The sequence below is a fragment of the Natator depressus genome, chromosome 1, assembly GCF_965152275.1.
Source record: "Natator depressus isolate rNatDep1 chromosome 1, rNatDep2.hap1, whole genome shotgun sequence".
NCBI lineage: Eukaryota > Metazoa > Chordata > Testudines > Cheloniidae > Natator > Natator depressus.
Genome location: NC_134234.1, coordinates 337,248,298 through 337,275,485, shown reverse-complemented (window position 1 = coordinate 337,275,485; position 27,188 = coordinate 337,248,298). Strand labels below are relative to the sequence as shown.

At 44.7% G+C, this 27,188-nt stretch overlaps 1 long non-coding RNA gene across 1 annotated transcript in view; it reads left to right on the top strand.

Annotated features, from left to right (window-relative positions):
- Positions 1 to 17,470, top strand: part of LOC141980920 (uncharacterized) — a 177,240-nt gene extending 159,770 nt beyond the window's left edge. The window contains exons 3-4 of the long non-coding RNA XR_012637630.1: positions 17,216 to 17,342; positions 17,437 to 17,470. This is a non-coding gene — a long non-coding RNA (uncharacterized LOC141980920). The remainder of the gene's footprint in view (positions 1 to 17,215; positions 17,343 to 17,436) is intronic.
- The last annotated feature ends 9,718 nt before the right edge of the window (positions 17,471 to 27,188 follow it).

Genomic DNA, 27,188 nt, shown 5'->3' with positions numbered 1-27,188 from the left:
TGGGGGGAACATTGTGGGCCGGATCTTGACTTCAGAGGGTATTAAGGGTGCAGGATCGGGCCCTATATCTCGTTCTAAAATCCCCCAACACGCTTAAATGATTAGCCAAAACCCACATACAGTTACACAGAAGCATATTTATGATGAGGATACAGAAAACACAACAGGGGAGCCGAGACCTAGACCATCACACACTTACATTAGACAGTGAATAATTATTAATTAATCCTCCATCAGACTAATAACGGGCCTTCAGTTCTGCCAGAGAACTCCCCTACCAAATTGTTCCCTCATTACCAGTAACGGCCAATTTAGAGGCTATGTTATTGCAGCAGTTTTATTAATGTCACATTCTGAAGGATACCGTTGACATAAACCGTCATAAGGCTATAAAAGAGGGTTGCTGTACGTATTAATAATGTATTTTATAGTGCAGTTTAATATTCTGAGTCTAAGCTAATGTGCTTTATAATCAGAAGGGGGGGAAGAGAGCTAATCCATCATTTTTACATATTCTCACAGTGGCTAGCTAAACAGCATCCCAATGATGTATATGGGTATAATATGTTGTTGCTTAATAACAAGATTTTTGTAACACTATTAGTTCTAATTTGTTCTATTGCCTTCTATTAAGCTCAGTAGTATGTTTCTAAATGATTTATAGGTTCCTTAAGCAGGAGGTTACAGCCCAGTGCCTTCTGCGATTCCCCTTCCTCGCTGTCATAAACTTGCCGTGCTAGTTTCAAGACAGATCACGGGGGGAACAATGCTGTAGGAGTCGACGAGGCCAGCAGTCCTACTGCACACCCTCAGTGTTTGGTTGGTCTTCAGCCTCTTTTCAAGCCCATTCGTTAGTTGCCCTCTGGCTGAAGAAATAAACAGTGGTGAGGGTTTAAAATTATGACATGAGAGGAAGGGTGGTTCAGTGGGTAAGGTGCTACTCTCGGCCTTGGGTAACTTGGGTTCATGGCCCTGCTCTGTCCTAGACTCCCTTGGTGACTTTGGGGTGTTTACTTAGGCTTAGCTCCTCCAAGCTATTGAAGCACCTTAAGAATCTGGGCCCTGGTGCCTGAGTGAGAATCATAGCCCTGCCCTGCCCCTCCGGATGCTGAGAGGATCAATATATTGAAGACCATGAGGCACTCAGGGTATGTCCATACTACCTGTCGGATCGGCGGGCCGCGATTGATCCAGCGGGGGTCGATTTATTGCGCCTAGTCTAGACGCGATAAATCGACCCCAAGCGCTCTCCCGTCGACTCCTGTATTCCAGCACCACGAGAGGCGCAGGCAGAGTCGACGGGGGAGCGGCAGCAGTCGACTCACCGCAGCGAAGAAACCACGGTGAGTAGATCTAAGTACGTTGACTTCAGCTATGTTATTCACGTAGCTGAAGTTGCGTAACTTAGATCATTCCCCCCTCAGTGTAGACCAGGCCTTTGTTACTATGATAATGGGTTTCAGAGTAGCAGCCGTGTTAGTCTGTATTCGCAAAAAGAAAAGGAGGACTTGTGGCACCTTAGAGACTAACCAATTTATTTGATGTATCCGATGAAGTGAGCTGTAGCTCATGAAAGCTTATGCTCAAATAAATTGGTTAGTCTCTAAGGTGCCACAAGTACTCCTTTTCTTTTTATGATGATGGGGGCCATATGAGTACTAAAGCAATACTTTTTTTCGCTTCAGTACCTTATTCTATGTGTTATCCCATAATATCATGCAGCCACCTCACAAGCATCTCGTGGTGGCCAAAGGTCACTCAGTGGCACCCTGCCTTTGTTTCTCCCTCTTTGGGGCTGTCATAAATATAAAGGGAAGGGTAAACACCTTTAAATACCTCCTGGCCAGAGGAAAAACCCTTTCACCTGTAAAGGGTTAAGAAGCTAGGATAACCTCGCTGGCACCTGACCAAAATGACCAATGAGGAGACAAGATACTTTCAAAGCTGGAAGGGGGGGAAACAAAGGGTTCTCTCTGTCTGTGTGTTGCTTTTGCCGGGACCAGAGCAGGAATGCAGGTCAGAACTCCTGTAAAGAGTTAACAAGCAATCTAGTTAGATATGCGTTAGATTCTGTTTTGTTTAAATGGCTGATAAAATAAGTTGTGCTGAATGGAATGTATATTCCTGTTTTTGTGTCTTTTTGTAACTTAAGGTTTTGCCTAGAGGGATTCTCTATGTTTTGAATCTGATTATCCTGTAAGGTATTTACCATCCTGATTTTACAGAGGTGATTCTTTTACCTTTTCTTTAATTAAAATTATTCTTTTAAGAACCTGATTGCTTTTTCATTGTTCTTAAGATCCAAGGGTTTGGGTCTGTGGTCACCTATGCAAATTGGTGAGGATTTTTACCAAGCCTTCCCCAGAAAAGTGGGTGTAGGGCTTGAGGGGATTTTGGGAGGAAAGACGTTTCTAAGTGGGCTCTTTCCCTGTTATTTTTTTAGACACTTGGTGGTGGTGGCAGCCATAAGGTCCATGGACAAAAGGTAAAATAGTTTGTACCTTGGGGAAGTTTTAACCTAAGCTGGTAAAAATAAGCTTAGGGGGTTTTTCATGCAGGTCCCTACATCTGTACCCTAGAGTTCAGAGTGGGGAAGGAACCTTGACAGGGGCCCTTTAAGGGCTCACGGTTCAAAGGTGGGCTTAAACAATCCCCACAAGGGGTCCAATTTGTTTAGGCCTCTTACATACTGTGCCCTCTCGGCCCCAAGCAAGTCAGTATCTCTCTCCTGATTAACACATGCACAAACACTCTTCATCCCAGCCCATCTTTACAGGCTTTCCCAGCTTTCTCCCACTCTCTCCTGCTTCTTCAGCTTTTCCCCACTGACGTAGGTCCTTACAGGCATCTTCTTGCTCCTTGCAGTGTCTACAGACCTAGCTGCAGTTCTCTAGGCTTTAGCGCTGCTTTGTGGGGAACTGCCTGATTCCCCTCCAGGTGGGGCTCATTCTGTATTCAGGTTGTCTCAGCCCCAGACTCTGCAGCCCATGGGGCAAGATACTCTGTTACCTATCCTTTGTGGACGCAGAAAACCACAACAGGCCTCTATGCCACTAATGGCCTGAAGGGTTGCCTCAAGCATTGAGATCTTGAAAAGGACATAGGCCTTCTTTTGGTCTGCTGCATGGGGGCAAATTTAATCCTGTGTGGTTTAGACCTGTCTCAGTTCCTTATTTCCTTTTAGGCTCTGTCTACACTAAAAATACAGCTACACCAGGGAAATTGATTACAGTACCACAGTCTCCTGAGTTGGATACAACACAGTTAACAGTCGTAATATGGATGACACCTTAACTGCCTCCGAGGATGGCTGGTTCTTGAGGTTAAGGCACTGGGCTGGGACTCTATTCTAAGTTAAGTTCCTGGCTCTGCCACAAATGTCCTGGGTGCCCTTGAGCAAGCCATTTAATCTCTTTGGGCCTGATCCATAGCCCACCGATGGCAATGGAAATCTCTCCATTTAGTTCAGAGGGCTTTGGATCAGTACTTCAGTGGTGTCCAAAGGTTGCTAATGTCTATGGCTGTCCGGTGGGTTATGCTCAATGAGCTAGGTGGTCTTGGTCCAGTTCCTTCTGCACAGGCTGTCCACATCATAAAAAATCACCATCACATCATGCATTTTGTCAGCTGAGACCTAGAATTGAATGGTCCATCTGCCATTCAACTGCCATCAGCTCCTCAAAGATGTTCCTTTCAGCTCAGGGTTGTGAAATAATGTGCTCTGCCCAGCCTTATTATTTATGTATTTATTTATTAGGGCTCTCGATTAATCGCCGTTAACTCACGCGATTGACTCAAAAAAAGAAATCGCAATTAAAAAATGACGCTCGATTAATCGCAGTTTTAATCGCACTGTTAAACAATAGAATACCAGTTGAAATGTATTAAATACTTCCTTATGTTTTTCTACATTTTCAAATATATTGATTTCAATTACAACACAGAATACAAAATGTACAGTGCTCACTTTATGTTATTATTTTTATTACAAATATTTGCACTGTAAAAATGATAAACAAAAGCAATAGTATTTTTCAGTTCACCTCATACAAGTCCTGCAGTGCGATCTCTTTATCGTGAAAGTACAACTTACAGATGTAGATTTTTTTTGTTACATAACTGCACTCAAAAACAAAACAATGTAAAACTTTAGCGCCTTCAAATCCACTCAGTCCTACTTCTTGTTCAGCCAATCGCTAAGAGAAACAAGTTTGTTTACATTTACAGGAGATAATGCTGCCCGCTTCTTATTTAAAACGTCACCTGAAAGTGAGAACAGGCATTCGTGTGATACTTTCGTAGCCGTCATTGCAAGGTATTTATGTGCCAGATATGCTAAACATTTGGAGGCCCCTTCATGCTTCGGCCACCATTCCGGAGGACAGGCTTCCATGTGATGATGCTTGTTAAAAAAATAATATGTTAATTAAATTTGTGACTCAACCCCTTGGGGGAGAATTGTATGTCTCCTGGCTCTGTGTTTTACCTGCATTCTGCCATACATTTCATGTTGATTTGACAAAATGTTAAGAAGGTACCAATATAAGATTTCTAAAGATAGCTATAGCACTCGACCCAAGGTTTAAGAATCTGAAGTGCCTTCCAAAATCTGAGAGGGACAAGGTGTGGAGCATGCTTTCAGAAGTCTTAAAAGAGCAACACTCCGATGCAGAAACTACAGAACCTGAACCACCAAAAAAGAAAATCAACCCTCTGCTGGTGGCATCTGACTCAGAGGATGAAAATGAACATATGTCAGTCCACACTGCTTTGGATCATTATTGAGCAGAACCTGTCATCAGCATGAATACAGGTCCTCTGGAATAGTGGTTGAAGCATGAAGGGACATATGAATCTTTAGCGCATGTGGCATGTAAATATCTTGTGACACCAGCTACAATAGTGCCATGTGAAAACTTGTTCTTACTTTCAGGTGACATTGTAAACAAGAACCAGGCAGTATTATCTCCTGCAAATGTAAACAAACGTGTTTGTATGAGCAATTGGCTGAACAAGAAGTAGGACTGAGTGGACTTGTAGGCTCTAAAGCTTCACACTGTTTTATTTTTGAATGCAGGTTTTTTGTACATAATTCTACATTTGTAAGTTTAACTTTCATGATAAAGAGATTGCACTACAGTACTTGTATTAGATGAATTGAAAAATACACTTTCTTTTGTTTTTTACAGTGCAAATATGTGTAATAGAAAAGACAGTGAGCACTGTCCACTTTGTGTTCTGTGTTTTAATTGAAATCAATATATTTGAAAATGTAGAAAACATTCAAAAATATTTAAGTAAATCGTATTCTATTATTGTTTAACAGCACGATTAATTGCACAATTAATCACAATTAATGTTTTTAATCACTTGACGGTCCTAATTATTATTATTGTTATTATTTATTTTGTACTATGCTATTACCTAGGGGCCCTGACCAAGCTCTGGGTCCCATTGTGCTAGGCACTGTACATGAACAGTAATGTACGGTCCCTGCCCCAATGAGCCAACAATCTAAATAGGTAAGACAGACACAGGATGGCAGATTGGATGTGTTATTATCATCTCCGTTTTATAGATGGGAAACCTAGCCCAAGAGAGATTGTTACTTACTCGAGATCACAGAGTAAGATGGTGACAGATATGAGAACTGGACCTCCTGAGTCCCAATCCAGTGCCTTAGTCACAAGGTCATCCTTCCTGTCTTCTCTCTGTCTCTCTGATTTGTCATATTTGTTGAGTTCCCACTAACGTAGGACCTGGGCACTAAACACAATCATTATGACTTGCGTGGAGTTGTCCATAGTGGACTCTGCTCTTGAGCTCCGCTCTCCCTGTTCATTTCAACCCAGGGAAGCAAAGATCTGTGTGACATTCCAAAGGATGACAGCGCCCGGAGGACTGTCACCCTGGCCAAGGGACAGGCATGGAGAGACCGACTGGATGATGAGTTAGCGTGTATGTAAGTACCTCTCGCAGGCTACAATTTTGTTTCAGACTGGGAGGGGTGAAGCAGAGACAAGAAAGGGTCACGCTTTAAAGCCCATCGAGTGGATAAGAGAGGATTAGTGGTACATTGTTGACACGCAGCCAAAGGTTCCATTTTCACATCACGCCCTTGCAAGGCAATTGTTCCTGTGCCACGCAAATGACAGGCTTTTAACTGTAGCTGCAGCCATTAATTTAAAACAAAGGATGGCTCTTCAGTTCCTAGGCAGTGTAACATATTGTTTGTGTCAAATGGCTTTGATTATGGCCATCCCTCTGCAGAGATGGACAGCGTTCTCCCTGTTCCAACTAGCATGTGGCCCTGGAAGACATTCTAGTTTCAGCACAAAGGTTTATAGCTGTGGTTTATGGCGATTGCTAGTGATTTATAAGCTACATTAGTTTCCTAGAATGTGTTTAAATATATTGAATTCTAATTGGAGATGGTTGGAATACCACCCCGAAATAAGAGATGCTTGGAATTTAAGTCAGGGGCCAGATTCTCAGCCAGTGTAAACTGATGTAGTTCCCTTGACTTCAAAGATCTTGCCCCAGAAGTTTTTCTCTAGTCCCAGTGAACATTCCCATTAGGGTATGTCCATGGAGGAGTGACCAGAATAGGGAATATGAGTGGACAGTATCTGGAGGCAAAGAATTCCCTGCCTTTGCAGCATGTGATTTGCCAGCATCCTTTAATCCCACGCACCTCCTTGCAATTTGCTTTCATCCCCATCCCCAGAAGCAAGTTTGGGGCCCAGCTTTTTTCCCTGGTGACAGTATCACTCTCGCCAGAAACCCTGAATGGCCTGGTTTTCGTCTCATGAATCTTTAGTTCACTAAATCCTCACCATAAAGATGAAGGAGCCAGCTGGGATCTTTACTGTTAAAGAAGCAAGGGCCCAATCCTGTTCCTGTTGAAAGGCCAGACTCCCTCTCAATGAGGTCCACTTGGTCCAGGAGACCAGTAGAGACATTAAGGAGCTGCCTGCATGCATCTGTTCCAACCCTGATCACTACCTTGGCGCATCTTAGAGCAGCCCAGAGACTGCTTTATGTTACGCTAGCTGTCTATGGTCCCCAGCTTGCCAGCTGAGAATTGGTAACATGCAGCTGCATTCTGCCCTGACCCTGGCATGCCCTGCCCCTCCCCTGAGAGATCTTCTTTTTCCCTTTGCATGCTCCTTATGCTGAGTTTGGTGGGGAATGCAGTTGGCATAGATGCCAGTTTTACACTAGCTGAGAGCCCTCCTATGGGAATTCTCAGTGAAGGCCAGATCCTGGTTCCATGCCACCTGAAGGGCACAAAGGGGCTCGAACAAGAAGAGACAGAAATGGCTCAGAATTTTTATTTAATTGGGAGCAGGATCAAAGCCAAGATTTCAGTGGATGAAGCCCAATGTTAGTTATTAGAGGCAAATCCCTCCACATCCCAAGAATACAGCTGTTGTCTAATGGATACAGCTAATAAATGTAAAAAGCCATGCAGAGGGAAACGTTCCATTATTTATATGACAGGTAAACTGCATAAAGACTTGTTAGCAAGTTAACATTCTGGGCCAGCTACTTGCTCTTGTAGTCTTCGAGGAGTCCAATAAATTATCAGGCAGAGATTTTTCAATATTTCTATTAGTTGGGTGAGCAGCTGCCACTTTCCCCAGTGTTGCACTCTGCATAATTTACACTGCAACTGAATTGTTTGGCAATGTTCCTTCTCAAAGAGGCCACTGACAATAAATTAGTGCACTATAGTGATTTAGACATTTTTATTTGTTTATAATCTCCCTCCCAGCCCGGGGGTTGTCAACAAATTCAGTTTTTGTTACGTTGTCAAGGCTCTGATGTCTACTTTCTTGTAAATTCTATGTCTTACTAGAGTGCTCTTTTGTTTCTTTCTACGGTGTGATATAATAATAATACCTTCCACTGGTATAGCACGTCTCAGCTGAGAAGCACTTGGCAAACTTTAGTTCAACCTTGCAGTGCTCCTGTGATAATCTGCTGCTATTGTAACTAGAGCCAGATTCTTATGTCACTTTGGGCCTTAACCTGCAAAGGTCTCTGCACATGGTTAGCTCTGTGCATTTGAGAACTCAGTGGTGCTACTCACGTGTATGAAGTTAAATGTGCATTTAAGTCTTCACTGAGTCGGGGCCTTAGAGAGGAAGGATGCTCTTGTGGGTGAGGTACTGCACTGGGACACAAGAAATCTTGATCAGTTTCTAGCTCTGCCACAGACTTCCTGTGTGGCCAAGGGCAAGTCACTTAATCGCTCTGTGCCTCGGTTTTCCATTTCTAAACTGGGGACAATGATGCCCTTTGTCTATTTAGAATGTAAGACCTGTGTTTGTACAGCGCCTAACACAATAGGACTCATATCATTTCTGAGCTCCAGGCAGGACCAGATTTCCAATTAGGCACAGTAGGCATATGCCTACGGGTGCCGGTGTTCTAGGGGCACCTAAAAGTTAAAAGTTAAAAAGTTAATACACACAGCTCCCCTGCGGGTGGCTGGGCTCCTGGCGTGGGTGGATCGCCGCCCAGCATGTGGGGCTGGAGCAGGGTGAGGGCTGAAGATGTTGTGCCTAGGGGCACGTAAGGTGTAAATCCGGCCCTGCGTCTATGCACTCCTGCAATATAAATAACAATAGCTTCGTCGGAAGCAAATCAGGAAAAATTCCACTGGCTCCGACTGGTAAAGGAGATCAGACTCTGTCCTTAGACTGTCAACTCTTCAGTAGGGCCTGTCTCCATGAGACTGATGCTTGTTTAACTCATGAGGGCCTGAACCTGCAAGGTGCTGAGCGCTTCCAAGACGTGCTGAGCACCCTCCATGCCCATTAAAGTCAATGTGAGTTGAGGGCGCTCGGCACTCCTGGAAAGCATGCAGGCCCAAATTCGCAAAGGAACTCAGGTCTAACTTTCAGGTGCCCAGCCACCCAATGGAATGCTCAGATCTTGGGCTGGACAATGAACGGGAAGAGACAGGCACCTAAGAAAGGGATCCACAAGGCCAGCATGCTAGGCAGGGAACCGCCTAAGCTAGCCAATAGCAGATGCTGAGAAGAAGGGTGTATGCTAAGCTCAGCCCTCTCAGGGAATTAGATACCTAAATGCGGTCTGCAGGGAGGCACCCAGGGAAGGGGGCAGGGTCCACCCTGGTGAAAAGTGGACGGGCCAGGCCCCTCACTGGCCTAAGCCCTTTCTTGCAAGAACAGTGGCTGTGAATGCCTAGCGCCACACTGATGGCTGAGAGGGAGAAGCCTCCTTTATAACCTTTAGTCCAGCGGTTAGGGCACTCAGCTGGGATTTGGGAATCATTCTTGTCCACATGCTTGTTGACTGCCTCAGAGAATTCCAATCAATTGGTGAGCTGTTTTCCCTTTACAAAAGCCATTCTGATTCTTCCCCAACATGCTGTGTTTTTCTATGTATCTGATAATCATTATTATTAGTAAAAAACAAAATTAAGTGGTGGGATTTTGATTTCTAGGTTAGCCTAAACTGCAGCAATGCTCGTAGAGAACATATTTTATCTATAGATCTCAAGGCACTTTACACTGGAAGGTTTGTATTATTATTCCCACATTACAGATGGGGAAACCGAGGCACAGAGTGATGGAGTGACTTGCCCAAGGTCACAGAGACAGTCAGTTGCAGACGCCGAACTCAGATCTCCTGACTTCCAGGCCAATACCCTATCCTTTGGACCATGCTGTTTAACTTCATAGAGTTCGGGTATTTTCTCAAATTTCACATAGAACTAGCAAAAGAGTGATATATTTGTTTCAGTGTGTAATGAACACTTAAGTGTTGGTTTAATGTCTGATACGCTCCCTGTTGGGGCACTCCATCCTGTCTTTGCAGGGCAATGAACTGGATGATCTAATAGATCTTTTCCATCACTGACTACTAAACCCCCTTGAGCCTATAATCTTCTCATCCAAGGATATCTCCATACACTCAAATATTCCATAAGGGAAAAACAGATGTTCCCTATATATCTGTCTGATCTGAAACCTTCTGGGAAAAACCCATCTCTGGTATAACTCAGCATTTCAACTGAATGCTTTACACATTACAGAGCTTTAAAAAATGTAAACGTATAGGGCCAGATCCTCAATCGGTGTAAATCAATGCAGCTCTATAGGTGTCAACGGGAGGTTTGTCAAGTGACTTCAGTGGGCCCAAGACGTCACCTAATACGAATTTGAGCATATCAGTGCTGTAGCTAATGGGTCTCAAATGTAATGACACATTACCTACCTCGCCGACTTCATTTTTTCTCAATAGCCAAAATAATTCAGATATTGGGCTTGATCCATTATTTCATGTGCACTCCTTCATACGAACTGAAGATCAAGCCTGTTAGCTGTAGCTGTTTAAAGCAGCAGCTTTAAACCAATGGCTCTAATCATGTGAAGCTCTTTGGGGCCCTGAATGACATTTCTAGATGTTTGATTAGAGCTCTTCTTGCTCTGCTTGGTAGAAACAAAGCAGCCCATTGAGCAAATGGGCTGGAGCAGGCAGCAGCCCTTCCTGCCCCACTCATGAGAGAGGAGAGGGGTGGTGGGTTGAAAGGGTTAAATGGATTCAGGGCAAGCCACGGTATATCCAAGTGACATCTGGTATTGCCCTGTGGGGTGAGTGGCAGCTCACTGCATCAGCATGTGACCGTGATACGTTGTGGGAAGCATTGCAATGCATTATCAGGACATCACCCCATCAGTGTTTGGTGGCTCTGTGCGATTTTTGGGTTGCCAGATCTCCAGATAACATCAAAGGTCTTCTGATATTTGTTAAGGAAGTCCTGGCCCCGCTGAAGTGAATGGCAAGACTCCCACTGAACTCAGCGAATCCAGGATTGCACCTTAAAGCTCCATCTCCTGAATTCAGGTTGTTGCCGGCACCCAGTGCCGAGAGGCTGAACAACAGCTTGAGTTGGTTCGTTACCCGGTGTGCTACACCCAATAATCACAACAGGGTAGAGAAGCAGAAAAGTTTATTTGAAGCTTCAAATAGGTACAGGGAGATTTGAATCTCAAATCCTGTACACAGAGCAGGAAGTTACACAGGCTTTTATACATCCTTTTTCCCAGCACACTTATCCAATAGCAAGCTGCCCCAAGTATCCATATAGCCAGCCAATCCAGTTCCCAGCTAGTTCCCTGGTTCTCTGTATCATTTGTTAAACTATACATAAAGCTGCTTTATTCAGCATTGTTCTTCCATATCTGCCCTGTGTGGCCTTGCTTAGTTTCAGGCAGTCTGACTCTGCAGCATATTGTTGCAGATTCTCAGCATAACTGCTGTGTGTGCCTCCAGGCGGGGGAGCCAAGGACACTTGGGCCTAGTACGCAGAGCTGCTGCGAGTGCCTCCAGGCGGGAGGGGGGGCCAAGGACACCTGGGCCTAGTGCGAGGGGGCTTCATCGACACTCGTGGTCTTCCATCCCCTCGAGTTACCTAGTGGCCGTGCCCCAGTGTCCCCAACAAGGTGATTGTGTGAGCATCTCAGCTTTCATTTCAAAAAGAGAAAGTTTCTAGCCCTCATGGCTGCAGAGAAAAGCTTGAAAACATGAACCCCAAGGGCTCATAAAGGACAAATAAAAAGAGCCCAATATTTATTATAAAAAACAAACAAAAAACCCTCATGAGTTTTAAGCCAGTGACATGATTTTTGGGTGGTAACCCAGGATTTCTGAATGCTCACAGCTAGTAATATGCAATGTCCTGCTTTGCTTCCAGAACGGCTGTCTCATAGGCACATATATGTGCCATGGGCAGATTTCATTGTAGTTAAGGCTCCAAATTGCCCGGTGAGCAACTTAGTGTAACACAGTGATGGCCGGAACAGGTCATCTTTTAGTTTTTGTATTGGAAAAAAGGCTGATTTGGGTGGCAAAACGAAATCCTCAATCAGGGCTGATTAAGAACCAAGTGCCATTTTGTCTGAAACATGAAAACCAAGGGAAGAGGCTGGATAAAAGGTTTAGATTTGGGTCTGTTGCTAATTTAATTCTCTCTATTTGATTATAAAACACCAGATTTTTCATTGCTTTTATTAAAAACAAACAAAAAAAGGCTCCCACCCTCCTCCAACTGAATCATTGCCAGCAGTCCAGTGCAGCACGAGTGTAACAAACCAGTGGTTCCACCCAATGCATTTTAGCAATCAGTGTGGACAGCAGAACATCCTAACGCAATCCTACAATAAAGGCCCAGAAATTCGGCCGATGTAAATCAGCGCAGCTCCACTGATGTCAATAGGAACTACACCAATTTACACCAAATGAGGATCTTTCCCAGTGTGTGTGAAGTTCAACTTCCATAAGCAGACCTACAATAACAAACCAGTATCCACAGTCCAACACTCGTGAGTAACTCTACGAGCTTAAACCAATGTGCCTGATGAAGAAAAACAACATTCAGAAAGTAACTTTTCAGTCCCACCTTACTAAGGAATTCAGCAGCAGTAAGAAAAAAAATATTCAAAAATGGTTAAATCTACCATAGGAGTTTCCTTTGGCTTTTTGATTTTACTTCTACTTGTTTTACACTGGTGTAACTCCATTGACTTCAGCAGTGTTACTTTGGATTTACACTGGTGTAACCAAGAGCAGAACTGGGCCCTACTTAATTATCTCTTCTTTCAAAAGCTATTTCGCATTTTTCGTATCGGACCGAGCTAGTTTTGCATGTATTGCCTCTATTCTATCATGATGATAGAGTGAGGATAAGAAAAATATAGACATACATTTAATAAATTACAAATAAAGAATAGAATTTAAATTAATACACATCCAAATTTCTTTATGCAAGAATATCTACTATTGGATTAAACCATATGAAGAGAACATCATAAATACGGTAAACTAATAATGGCACTAAACAAAGATAATTCTGTATAAATAGGAACAGAGGAATAGAGGAATTGCCATGCTAGATTAAATCAGCCATCCATCTACTCCAGTATCCTGTCGTCCTGGCCAGTATCAGTTGTTTCAGATGAGGTACAAGGAATCCCACAGTGGACAGTTATGGGATAACCTGATACCAAGGAAAGTTTCTTCTGGACCCCTAATAGTTAGAGGTTGGCTTAAGCCATGAAATATGAGGGTTTATATCCTTCTTAAAATGCTTGGTTATATTTTTTTCTTTACTGTTACAACCTTTTATATTCTTGTTATCTATATAAGCATCTAAATTCCTTCTCATAAAGTACAAACGTTCAGGACAAGGGATGCAATCGAGTTTCAGAAGGGCCAAAGCAATTTAGGAGCACAAATCCAGTTGACTTTCAATGGGTCTGGTGCTTCTAAGTCTCTTTGGTGCTTTTGAAAAATCCCACTCAAGATTTTCAAAACTGGGTGCCCAAAGTTAGGTTCCACATTAACTAAGCCTCTAAATAAGTGGCGTTATTTTCAAAAGCGCTGAATATTCAGCAATCACTTGAAATCAGGCTTCGTATTTAGGTGCCTTAATGTAGATTTTGGAGCCAACATGCAGGTACCTAGTTTTGAATATTCTGGCCTCATTAAAATTCGTGGGACTGATCCTGCTTCCCTGTTAATCAATGGGAGTTTTGCCTCTGGCTTCAATAGGAGTAGAATTGGGGCCTAAATAAAATTCAGTCATTGAATCAAATTCAGATCTGGTGCAAGTCTGAATTCAATGGAATTGCAGCTGTTTACAGTAGGGCTTAATTTGGACCACAGAGTTGAAACCTCATAAGCAACTAAGCAGGAAATAATAAGATAGTCTTGAGAGAAATTCTCTATGTATAAAGTTATTAAAGGATCAAAGAAAACCTAAAATAAAACATGAAAGTCATTTACAAAATGTCAGTTGTTCATATATAATAGAGGTTCTCTCACTGGGAAATTTTACCTAATTACATTAAACTGTCCAGCAAAATATCTTCTTTAAATGAAGACAAAATTCACACACCATTCCTGCATATAGATTAATTATTTTGTATTAAAATAATTTGCCTCTTCAACCTAGCCAGCCCAGTGATGTGGTTTTCTTTGGGATTCATTTTCCCTGGGAGTTTGATGTTACACAAAACAGACCAAATTGCTGAGTCTGTATTAACATAATTTTGCCTTCATTGAACCAGCACAGTGTTGTGCTTTAGAGAAGCAAAAATTTTCTCTTTAATTATGTAACGTATGCAAAAATGGACTCACAGTGCTGGGACACACAGCATGATCCCAAGGAAATGATAAATCATACAATGCACTATAGAAAGCTGTATTTAGCACACTCTGAACCTCTACATTAACCTCGGGTTCATGGGATTGTGGGTTAAGGGTAGAGGTAAATCTACAGGACTGTCCTACAAGCGACTAAAAGCAAGTGAAACTAACCTTTCATAGAACCACAGGGCCAAATTCAGCAGCAATGTACAGTAGTAAAAGCTACACCTCAGGAGACAGATCCTAAACTGGTGTAAATCAGTGTAGCCCCATTGTCTTCAATAGGGCTATGCCAATTTATATTAGCTGAGGATCTGGCCCCACCTATAAATGGCTTAGTAAAGCTGATTGAAAATAGGAATTTCCATTCCATGCATTCCCCAGCTAGAATATATCTCCCACGAGGCACTGTGTCTGCTTAGCCAGAGCACAAACTGCAGTGTGTCATGAGAGAGGTAGTTCAGTTATGAACCTGGCCCATAAGGGATAATGGGGGCACCCAGTGAAAAACTCCAATACGTCGCTGAGGTAGCTCAGCTGGATGCAGATTAATGTTGATCTGACCTGAAATGAAATGTTTCATTTTGATTTTCCTGGTTGTAAGTTGAAAATTTGGGGCAAAATTGATATTTTCCCACAAAAAGTTTCGATTTTGCAAAAAACACATTTTGCATGGAAAAAAAAAAAGATGAAAAATTCCTGACCAGCTCTATTGGTTAGGATGTAAGTGGGAAAGCAATGTAACTTCCCCTAATTCAGCATTCAGTAGGTGTAACTTATCTGCCAATGAAAAAGGAGCAGCATAGCATGCAAAACAACTAACATGAGAGTGTACGAAAATATGGCAAGGGGATCTGCTTGCTGCTACACCTTCTTGTTAGCTGCTTTTCTTAGTTTGCACACACGCTGAATGCCAAATCAGTGCAAGCTACACTATCTTATCACTTGCAGCCACTTACAGCTGTTTTCTGACTGCATTACGGCTGAAGAGTGACTTATACAACAGTTGATTTTAGCCCAAAGAGTTCTGAGAGTTCCACTTATTTACTCCAGCTCTGATCTCGGATCTGATCTTGAAGTTCAACTTCCATAAGCATCCCTACAATAACAAACCAGTATCCACAGCCCAACACCCGTAAGTAACTCTACAAGCCTAAACCAATGTGCCTGATGAAGAAAAACAACATTCAGTAAAGTAAGTTTTCATTCCCATCTAGCGATTGAAAAGATCGTCCAGAATTGTTCCCAGCTGTATATTTACTAGCATTCTGTCCAGTCTAGTTTTAATATTACTGAGTGGCGAGTCTTGGTCAGGTAACCTTAATTCTGACATGTCCTAACTTAAGTACTTGGCTTTGCAACCGTAATAATATTCTTTTGAGGTAGTTTGTTGTGTGTCGTAAATAAAAAGCACGTGTGAGAATTTTGTGCTTGTGTTTGCCACGTTGACAGTCATAGAGATTGAATCCCTCTGTCCACAGACCAGTTACAGCACGTACAGTGGCAGTGCTTCATGCTGATTTGGGGGGGAGTTAGGGGGGAACGATAGTTCAGGCTCTATGTCTTCACTTCTCAGAAGCTACCAAACAAGACTAATAGATTGTTCAGGCCAGAAGGGACGACTGTGATCATCTAGAGTGAGCCTGGCCTCCTGTATAACACAGGGTGTAGGACTTCACCCCATTATTTCTGCATCGAGCCCCTCACTTCTGTTTAAGCTGTAGCATCTCTTGTAGAGAGACATCCAGTTGCCAAGTATGCCAGTTAATGCCCTTGTTGTCTGAGATGTCCACTGGGAACTAGACTGAGCTGACCAAAGTTATTTCACAATAGACACCCAGAAAAGTCTACTGTTGAAAGTCAGCATTGTTAGGCTCCTAAAACACTTTTGCGGCTTTTGAATATTTCACCCATAGAGATTATAAACTCTTCAGGGCAGGGACTGTCTGTCTCTCACCACAGGTATGTACAGGGCCTAGCACAATGTGTTCACTATCTTAGGTGGGGCCTTTAGGCACCACTGTAGTACAATTAAATTAATAATAATGTCTGCTACAGTTTCAGGGTAACAATGCTGTATTCCTCTCTCCATGGTTCAGACCAGAAGTCCTAGTCAAGTCTCAGGTCTCCAGCCATTGCGTGTCTCTGGGCAGAGACCCTTGTCCCATTCCCTTCTGACCAGGAATTTTAAAGCTGCCCAGCTCCACCCCGTACACTACAATATCCCCAACAAGCCAGTTTGCCTAAAGGCCAGTACATGTGCTTTGCTTTCTTTTCAAGGGCTATGAACAGTGTATTGCCAGCAGTTACAAGTAAGCACAAGCTCTCAGTAAGCACATATATTCTTAAGGTAAAAGCATTCAGGAGAAAACATATAAAAACAATACAAGTTCCTTTATGCATGCTAACACATTACCAGAGGCCATCCATCAGTCTTATAGGGCCCTAGTAGGCCACAGTCTATCCAACTCTTCCACAAGGGTTGGGGGCCTCCCTTGGACAGAAGATCCTGTCTGTTTACTAGACAGAAAAAAGGCCCCCCAGGTATGCCAAACCCCTTTCTTTCTTTGTTGGACAAAATAGAGCTTCTTTTTCATTTAGCAAAGTAAGTAGACCTAGCTGAAGGCTTTTTCTATTTAGCAGAACTTCCTGCACTCCCTTAGAGCAATCTCTTTCCAAGATTGTCAACCATGAAGCATCCACACTGTCAGGTGGAGGGCCTGAAGGTTAGAATGAAAGAGGCAACCATGGTCCTGGGAGATCACATCTAAATGTCTCCGCAGCGACAGCAGAAATCTGACCGACAGGTCTAATAGAGTCAAAAACCAGTGTGGATGGGACCACGCTGGGGCTATTAGAATAAGGTGAGTGCAGTCTTGCTTGACTTTGGACAAGACTTTGGGCAGGAGGGAAGACATACAGCAAGCCTTTTGACCAGCATAGGAGGAAAGCCTGTGTCAGTAAACCTGGACTAACAACCTGTTCGGGAACAAAAAAAGTATGTATTTTTCTTTGCTCTCTTTGAAAACAGGTCCATTTGGGAAGTCCCCCACCACTTGAAAATGGACCTGGACACATCTGAGCGAAGAGACCACTCATGGTGACCTGTGAACAACCTACCCAGATGGTCTGCCAGAGTGTTTTGAACTCCAGGAAGGGTAAGCTCCTTTTAGGTGGTGGAACTGGCAATGCAGAAATTTCAAAGGAGGATCACTTCTTGGCATAACTTCATCTACTGGACCCCCTGCCTAGTTTCTTTACACAGGGCTTGTCTACACTTATCGGAGGATCGACGCTGCAGCAATCGATGCATCAGCGGTCGATGTAGCGGGTCTAGTGAAGACCCACTACATCGACCACCAATTGCTCTCCTGTCGACTCCTGTACTCCACCTAATCAAGAAGAGTAAGGGGAATCAATGGGACAGCATCTCCTGTTGACGTCGCATAGTGTGGACCCTGCGGTAAGTAGATCTAAGCTACATCGATTTGAGTTACATTATTCACATAACTCAAATTACGTAGCTTAGATCGACTTTTCCCTTTAGTGTAGACAAGGCCATAGAAGATGGCTGCTATGTTGTCTGTGAGCACCAGCAAATTCCACTCCTTGATATGTAGAAGGAATAACAGGCAAGACAAATAGATGGCCCGAAGTACCTTGATATTTATATGGAGACTTATAAAGGCCCTGAGTTTGAAGGGGACCTAAGTGAGCTCCCCAACCTAGATCCAATGCATCTGTGACTAGAGTGAGTGTCTGTTGTGGAGGGGTGTCAAGGTTCCTTCCCCAGTCTGAACTCTAGGGTACAGATGTGGGGACCTGCATGAAAGACCCCCTAAGCTTTTTCTTACCAGCTTAGGTTAAAAACTTCCCCAAGGTACAAACTTTGCCTTGTCCTTGAACAGTATGCTGCCACCACCAAGCGTTTTAAACAAAGAACAAGGAAAGAGCCCACTTGGAGATGTCTTCCCCCAAAATATCTCCCCAAGCACTACACCTGCTTTCCTGGGGAAGGCTTGATAATAATCCTCACCAATTGGTACAGGTGAACACAGACCCAAACCCTTGGATCTTAAGAACAATGCAAAATCAATCAGGTTCTTAAAAGAAGAATTTTAATTAAAGAAAAGGTAAAAGAATCACCTCTGTAAAATCAGAGTGGTAAATACCTTACAGGGTAATCAGATTCAAAACATAGAGAATCCCTCAGGCAAAACCTTAAGTTACAAAAAGACACAAAAACAGGAATATACATTCCCTCCAGCACAGCTTATTTTACAAGCCATTAAACAAAAGAAAATCTAATGCATTTTCTAGCTAGATTACTTACTAACTTTACAGGAGTTGTAAGGCTTACATTCCTGATCTGTTCCCGGCAAAAGCATCACACAGACAGACAGAACCCTTTGTTTCCTGCTCCCTCCAGATTTGAAAGTATCTTGTCCCCTCCTTGGTCATTTTGGGCCAGGTGCCAACGAGGTTACCTTAGCTTCTTAACCCTTTACAGGTGAAAGGGTTCTGCCTCTGGCCAGAAGGGATTTTATAGCACTGTATACAGAAAGGTGGTTACACTTCCTTTTATATTTATGACAAGGGGCAAAGGGAATTTCCTCACAAACATTTGCAGGTTCAACCCACCAGTCCAAAGAGGACCAGACCTGAGTAGATACTTGAACCACCATCTCCACAAGATGCTGGGCTGGTTAATACACCAAGGCTAGCCAACCCTGTAGTTCTCTGAAGTGCAGTCTGGCATGCTGCACTACATAAATGCATGCCCCAATGTGTCATAGAAGTTTGATGCAGCTTTGAATCTTATTAGTGATAGGATGCACCTTTAGATCTAAAACAATGACCTGTGGTGTTTGGAACCTTGGCTCCTAAGGTGATGCTGCTTCACTTGCCCCATAACCTCAGCCGTGCAGAACACAATGCCATCCACAGCCTCAGGAACAACTCTGACACCATAATCGAAAAGGCTGACAAAGGAGGTGCTGTCGTCATCATGAATAGGTCAGAATATGAACGAGAGGCTGCTAGGCAGCTCTCCAACACCACATTCTATAGGCCATTACCCTCTGATCCCACTGAGGGTTACCAAAATAAACTATACCATCTGCTTAAGAAACTCCCTGAAAAAGCACAAGAACAAATCTGCACAGACACACGCCTAGAACCCGACCAGGGGTATTCTATCTTCTACCCAAGATCCATAAACCTGGAAATCCTGGATGCCCCATCATCTCAGGCATTGGCACCCTGACAGCAGGATTGTCTGGCTATGTAGACTCTCTCCTCAGGCCCTACACTACAAGCACTCCTAGCTATCTTCGAGACACCACTGACTTCCTGAGGACACTACAATCCATCAGTGATCTTCCAGAAAACACCATCCTGGCCACTATGGATGTAGAAGCCCTCTACACCAACGTTCCACACAAAGATGGACTACAAGCCGTCAGGAACGGTATCCCCGAGAATGTCATGGCAAACCTGGTGGCTGAACTTTGTGACTTTGTCTTCACCCACAACTATTTCACATTTGGGGATAATGTATACCTTCAAGTCAGCAGCACTGCTATGGGTACCCGCATGGCCCCACAGTATGCCAACATTTTTATGGCTGACTTAGAACAACGCTTCCTCAGCTTTCGTCCCCTAACGCCTCTACTCTTCTTGCGCTACATTGATGACATCTTCATCATCTGGACCCATGGAAAAGAAGCCCTTGAGGAATTCCACCATGATTTCAACAATTTCCATCCCACCATCAACCTCAGCCTGGACCAGTCCACACAAGAGATCCACTTTCTGGACACGACAGTGCTAATAAGCGATGGTCACATAAACACCACCCTATACTGGAAACCTACTGACCGCTATACTTACTTACATGCCTCCAGCTTTCATCCAGACCACATCACACGATCCATTGTCTACAGCCAAGCTCTAAGATACAACCACATTTGTTTCAATCCCTCAGACAGAGACAAACACCTACAAGATCTCTAGCAAATGTTCTTACAATTACAATACCCACCTGCTGAAGTGAAGAAACAGAATTGACAGAGCCAGAAGAATACCCAGAAGTCACCTACTCCAGGACAAGCCCAACAAAGAAAATAACAGAATGCCACTAGCCATCATCTTCAGCCCCCAACTAAAACCTCTCCAATGCATCATCAAGGATCTACAACCTATCTTGAAGGACTACCCATTACTCTCACAGATCTTGGGAGACAGGCCAGTCCTTGCTTACAGACAGCCCCCCAACCTGAAGCAAATACTCACCAGCAACCACACACCACACAACAAAAACACTAACCTAGGAACCTATCCTTGCAACAAAGCCCGTTGCCAACTCTGTCCACATATCATTTCAAGGGACACCAACAGAGGACCTATTCACATCAGCCACACCATCAGAGGCTCGTTCATCTGCACATCTACCAATGTGATATATGCCATCATATGCCAGCAATGCCTCTCTGCCATGTACATTGGCCAAACCGGACAATCTCTAAGCAAAAGAATAAATGGACACAAATCAGACGTCAAGAATTATATCATTCAAAAACCAGTTGGAGAACACTTCCCCTCCCTGGTCACTCAATTTCAGACCTAAAAGTCGCAATTCTCCAACAAAAAAACTTCAAAACTGGACTCCAAAGAGAAACTGCAGAATTGGAATTAATTTGCAAACTGAACACGATTAAATTAGGCTTGAATAAAAACTGGGAGTGGATGGGTCATTACACAAAGTAAAAACTATTTCCTCATGCTAATTTTCCCCCTATTGTTACTCACACCTTCTTATCAACTGTTTGAAATGTGCCATCCTGATTATCACAACAAAAGTTTTTTTTCTCCTGCTGATAATAACCCACTTTAATTGATTAGTCTCATTACAGTTGGTATGGCAACACCCATTTTTTCATAAAAGCGGCAAAGAGTCCTGTGGCACCTTATAGACTAACAGACATATTGGAGCATAAGCTTTCGTGGGTGTTCATTATGCTCCAATACGTCTATAAGGTGCCACAGGACTCTGCTGCTTTTACAGATCCAGACTAATACGGCTACCCCTCTGATACTTGACACCATTTTTTCATGTTCTCTATGTATATATATCTTCCTACTGTATTTTCCACTGCATGCACCCGATGAAGTCGGTTTTAGCCCATGAAAGCTTATGCTCACATAAATTTGTTAGTGTCTAAGGTGCCACAAATACTCCTTGTTGTTTTTGCTGATACGGACTAACACGGCGACCACTCTAAAACCTGTAAATGAAAGAGGCTCCTTTGGATTAGAGGGAATAGGAAAACCAAGAACATCCCCAGTCCCATAGTTAGGATTTTTTTTTTTTTTTTAGAAAAACAAGCATTTGGGAAGCAAAATAAACCCTCCTGCTTGATTAATTGACTGGGGTCAGGAAGAAACTTTCTCCCAGAACTGCCAACTGCAGGATTTCTTGCACTCTCATCTCCTATTGGGCACTGATGGAAATGGGATGGTGGATCCAGTGGGACAATGATTCAGACAGACCCTAGCATCTCTCTTTCTCCCTCTCTCTGCTTTTTCTCATTCAGCCCCTCCCCCTTTATTATCTCTGGATTGTTCCTCTAGCTCTCAACGTGTGGATGCAAATGCTATTTCCCACCTAGAGGGGGCCGCAACTTTCTGACTTAATTGCAGATGCCAGTTTAAAAGCCCTGTCTCTTCGACATTCTCACGGGTGCCAGTGCTTTATTGCCGTCCATGCTTGTTACTGGCGGATACAAAAAGTTCACTCACATTTGGGGACAGAGGCTTTTGATGCTTTTCCATAAACGTTTGGATTGACAACAGAGTGGCGGCTCGGCGTGGCAGTGATGGTTGGGGAGGGGTGTTTGGATTTATTTATTCTGGCATTATCTGCTGGCTCAGAAATACGGAAAAAAAACCCACATTGTACTCCCTGCCTGTGGTTGTTGCTTGCTCTTAACATATGTTCGGCTCTTATCATTTCATAGCAGCTGGCAAGTACAGCAGCACCACCAGGCAGCCCACTGTGGTCGGTAATCAGTTAAGTACAGATACCCAAATAGATGTAGCTTCCATTACACCTTAAATAAAAGATAATTTATGCTGAGTTAACAGAGGAGTGAGCACATCTGCCCAAATACAGATGGCTCTGCCTGATAGCAGTGCATTATAGGGATCATTAAACGGGACGGTGCAATAAGATAGCACCAAAAGATGGTCTTCCACAAGAAAAATAGCTGAGAGCAGTGGTATAAAAGTCTGTCTTTGCATTGAATTTTTTTGCTTCTCTCTGAATAGCTCTGCAGGCGATGAGTTCTAATGGGGTGTACAGGGAAATACAGCTTCTCCTGTCGGGACAATCTTACACCTGCCAGGGAAAAATGTAGACCAGGAAGATCTATTGACTTGAGCAACGCAGAAGGCAGAACAAGTGTTTTCATGTAGAGGCGGGGAGGCGAGGATTCCTGGGGACTAACTGCCTGATCCGAAGCCCCTTCAAATTGGTGGAAAGACCCATGTGGGCTTCATAGGACTTTGAATCAGGTCCACAAATTTTCCTAAAGCTTCGCCTTGTGCTCTTCAAAAGAGGAAGGTGCTCAGCTCTAAGTACGTGCTGATGCTAAAATGAGACTTTGGGTATGTCTACACTGCCAAAAAAGACCCACTGCCGCGAGTCTGAGAGCCTGAGTCAACTGACTTTGGCTAGCACGGCTCATGCTACAGGGCTAAAGACAGCCGCATAGATAGTCCCGCTTGGGCTAGAGTCTGGACTCTGAAACCTGGAGCGTGGGGGGGAGGTCTCAGATCCTGGGCTCCAGCCTGAGCCTGACCATCTATGCTGCTATTTTTAGCTCTGCAGCGCAAGCCCCATGAGCCCGAGTCAGGCTCTGAGACTCGCTGCCGTGGGTCTTGTTTTGTGGTCCAGACATCAATGCAGATTTCACAGTCAGCCAGGTCAGCAAATGCTGATCGGGCCCCAAGTGGTCCAGGCTTCCTTGTCTCCTTCTCTTAGCTACCAGTGGCAGAGGAGCTAAACTGACGGGCGTGGGTGCAGGTTTCTATTGTGGGCCCCCACAGGCCCCACGTTCAAATAAACCCTCACTTCCCTCACCTCGCCCACACTCATCCCTGCCTCTGCACCTCCGCTCGGCTCTCCCGCTCCCAGCTCCGTGCTGTGCCGCCCGCTCCTGCTGGCCTGGGGCCTGCACCAGGGCTGCCGCCGCGACAGCCATCCCCACTGCTCCCTTCGATCGGCTGTCGCAGGAGCCAGAGCCATGGCCCACCACTGCTGCCGCCACCAGAGCTAGAGGAGGGCAGCAGGCCGGTTCCTGCTGCCCGCATTTGAATTTGCCCGGGCCACGGGAGGGAAGAAGGGCCCTCTGACCAAAATGGAGGTTCTGCCATTTGCCGTGCCACTCATCAGAATCCATGGCAGAGCCACTGTTTCGGAGGCTCCCCCCCACCCAGGCAAACTCAAACGTGGGCCCCTGAGCAGCTGCACCATCTAGTCCCCTGCCCGTGCCATCTGCCCACCCCCACTTGATCCTTGGGCTCTACCCTGTCACCATGGCAAAGGGCCCCCTTGCTGCCTCAGGGCTGATGCAATTACATGGGTTGCATGTGCCTAACACTGCCCCTGGCCATCAGCCCCCATTTTTATCAAGGGCCCAGGGGCACTGTTTCCTCTAAGCTGTGCACATGTGCGCGTGCACACAGATCCTAAACCCCGTGCGCACAGCGAAACACTGCACACACAAAAATTTGCACAGAAGCACCGCAATTTGCACAGAAGAAATTGTCTGCGCACACGGCCTGTCAAAAATTAGAGGGAACATTGCCCAGGGGACCACAAGCCCTGCAATGCCTTTGCAAAATCCCACAGCATTTGAACATGGCCAGCCGCAGCTGGTAGTAGCAGACGTTTCCTACCCCAGCCTGCCGGGGTCATCGCCACTGGGCGTGCTCCATTGCTGAAGAGGCTGCTGTTGGGAAATGTAATTTGTTTCCACAGCCTCCTTTGTAAATGGGACGCTGAGGAGTATGTGTCTGCTTCCTCTGGCCTCTTCCCAGCCCCACAGCACTCTCCGCCCCCCTCCCCCGCCGCCAGCCCACCTCTAGTCCTACCAGTCTCTGCTACATTCTTCACAGAAAAATCAACATATTTTTAGCATGACTCCCACAACTGAAGGACAAATGAAGCAGCACAAAAATACCCTTTATTTAGGCCTATACTTCCAGATGAGGTATTCTCGTACTGGAAGAGATCTGAAACCGAAAACCAAGCATGCAGACACAAGCCTGGGTTTAGAAAACAAAAGGAAAACGAGATTTTGTTATTACAAACTGCCTCCGAAGACCCTAAGCAGCAGAATCTTCCTGATCAACTCCTGCGTCTGAAGTAGAAAGGCAAGAACTGCCTCTCAATTCAGCAAGCATGAGTCTGGCATCGCGTCAGGGTTTGCATCGGGAAAACAATTTGTGCAGAATCGCTGAAGTTGCACCTGCAGTGTATGGTACTTCCACCGAAATTTTGCTTGAAACCAGCACAGCTACAAATCAACCCATAGATCCAACCCAAAGCCAAAGATCCCATAGATTTTATAGCAGAGGTGGGCAAACGACGGCCGCGGGACCATCCTGCCCGCCCCCTGAGCTCCTGGCCCGGGAGGCTCGCCCCCTCCCCCGCAGCCTCAGCACACCACGCCGCTGGCACAATGCTCTGGGCGGCCGGGCAGTGCATCTGCAGAGCCGCAGCCTGACCCGGTGCTCTGGCCGGCGTGGCTGTAGTGCCACCAGCCACCGGTGCTCCAGGCAGCGCGGTAAGGGGGCAGGGGGTGGGTTGGACAGAGGGCAGGGGAGTTGGGGGTGGTGGTCAGGGGGCAGGGGTGTGGATAGGAGTCAGGGTGGTCAAAGGGCGGGGAACAGGAGAGTTGGATGGGGCAGGGGTCCCGGGGGCAAGTCAGGAATGAGAGGGTGGGTTGGATGGGGCAGCAGGGGGCAGTCAGGGGTGGGGGCGGTGATCAGGGGACAGGGAGCAGGGGGGGTGGATGGGGCAGGGGTCTCGGGGGGGCCGTCAGGGGGTTAGAAGCGGGGGTGGGGGGTTGGATAGGAGGCAGGGGCCGGGCCACACCTGGCTGTTTGAGGAGACACAGCCTCCCCTAACCGGCCCTCCATTCAATTTTGGAAACCCGATGTGGCCCTCAGGCCAAAAAGTTTGCCCACCCCTGTTCTATAGATAAACCAAAAAATCCCAAAGTTTCTATAGATAAACTTGAAAAGAGCAAAACCAAAGGGCTTGTAGATGAGCAGGTCAACAATGAAGCAGGTCAAAGCAGTCTTCCTGCTGACGTTGGGTTGACGGTCTCATCTGATAAAAGTCACTTTCAAGATTCAGTTTAAACTTTTATTACCTGAGCAATTATGTATGTTTGTACAGATTGATCTTTGCCATACCACTGAAAATGATATGCCAGATGGACAGGTTCCTTTTTCTCCTACAAACGGCCATTTTCCCATCTTCATTTTATAGAATGAAAAATGCACCACACGAAGATTTGCATGTCAAGTGGTTAGCATACTCGTATCTTTCTGACCATGCACGCTGTGTCATTTGTGGGTTCTTCAGGGATGCAGAAACTTGAAATCAGCATAGTTAACAGTGATTGGAGGAATGTGCTAAAGTCAGTGTCCATTTCTGGGAGGAGCAAACAACATGTGGCAGCTCTATAGTTCACCAAGGATCGGAGTATTAATGAAGGTTTTGATAAACAACTTCTGAAAATATTAGGAAATGGCAAGAAATACTAAAAATATTGCTTGACACAGTCAAAACTTTAGCTGGTTGAGGTTTCCTCTTCAATGGTCACCATAAGGTGCTGGAGAACAAGAATTCTCCAGCACCTTATGGTGACCACTGGGGGGCAAGGGGGAGGGATAGCTCAGTGGTTTGAGCTTTGGCTTGCTAAACCCAGGGTTGTGAGTTCAATCCTTGAGGGGGCCATTTGGGATCTGGGGCAAAAATTGGGGAATCATCCTGCTTTGAGCAGGGGGTTGGACTAGATGACCTCCTGAGGTCCCTTCCAACCATGGTATTCTACTTGCCAGACATAATACAACATTTGCCCAACATATCAATGACACCAAGGGAATCAAACACTTGAGCAAGACAATTACTGAGGAGTTTACAAGTCTTTTAGCATCACAAACTAGGAGGTGAATACTTACTAGCTGCAAAGAAGCTAACTGTCATTGCAGATGCAACCTTGGATGTTAGCCATGTTGATCAAATGGCCATTTTGCTTCATTTTAATATTGATTGTATCGAAGGAAAAGTAGGTATAAAAGATCATTTTGTAATCTTTGCGGCAGTAAGTGAGGCAGATACTGCCTCCTTGTGTGACTTGTTAACTAATGCTTTATTCTACAAATATGAATTAGACCCCAAATATATAGACAAGGATATGAAGGGGCCAGTGTTATGGAGAATTGCAAGCAAAAATGAGAGAATATGTCAGCCAAGGGAGACAACGTGTTTGCCCAGCACCTCAAACTAACCTAGCTTTGGTGCATGCTGCTTATGATAAATCCAGTCCAGACCTGAAGGTTTTCTTCACAACTTTGCAGGAGATAAATAACTATTTTGCAGAATCTAAATAGTTTCTGCAGTGAGAAAAACGAGTGCTTAAATTCTCATTGAGTATTTATTTCCTGGAGCCCCAGGGCTCAGGGCTTCAGCCTCGCGGGAGGTGCAGGAGTGGGAGGGGACTCCCACGGGTTTGAAAAGATTTACCAGAGCTCTGCTCCAGGCAGCTCCAGCTGAATTTAAGCCCTGGGAGAAACTAATGATTAGGTCTAAAAATAATCTTTATCTTCAAACTCTTGCTTGAGAGAGTACAGCTTTGCAAAGGGAAGAGGAACCTGATGATGCACTTCAGGTCCCTGAGGACTTTGACAGGATGATGCAGCAGATGAAA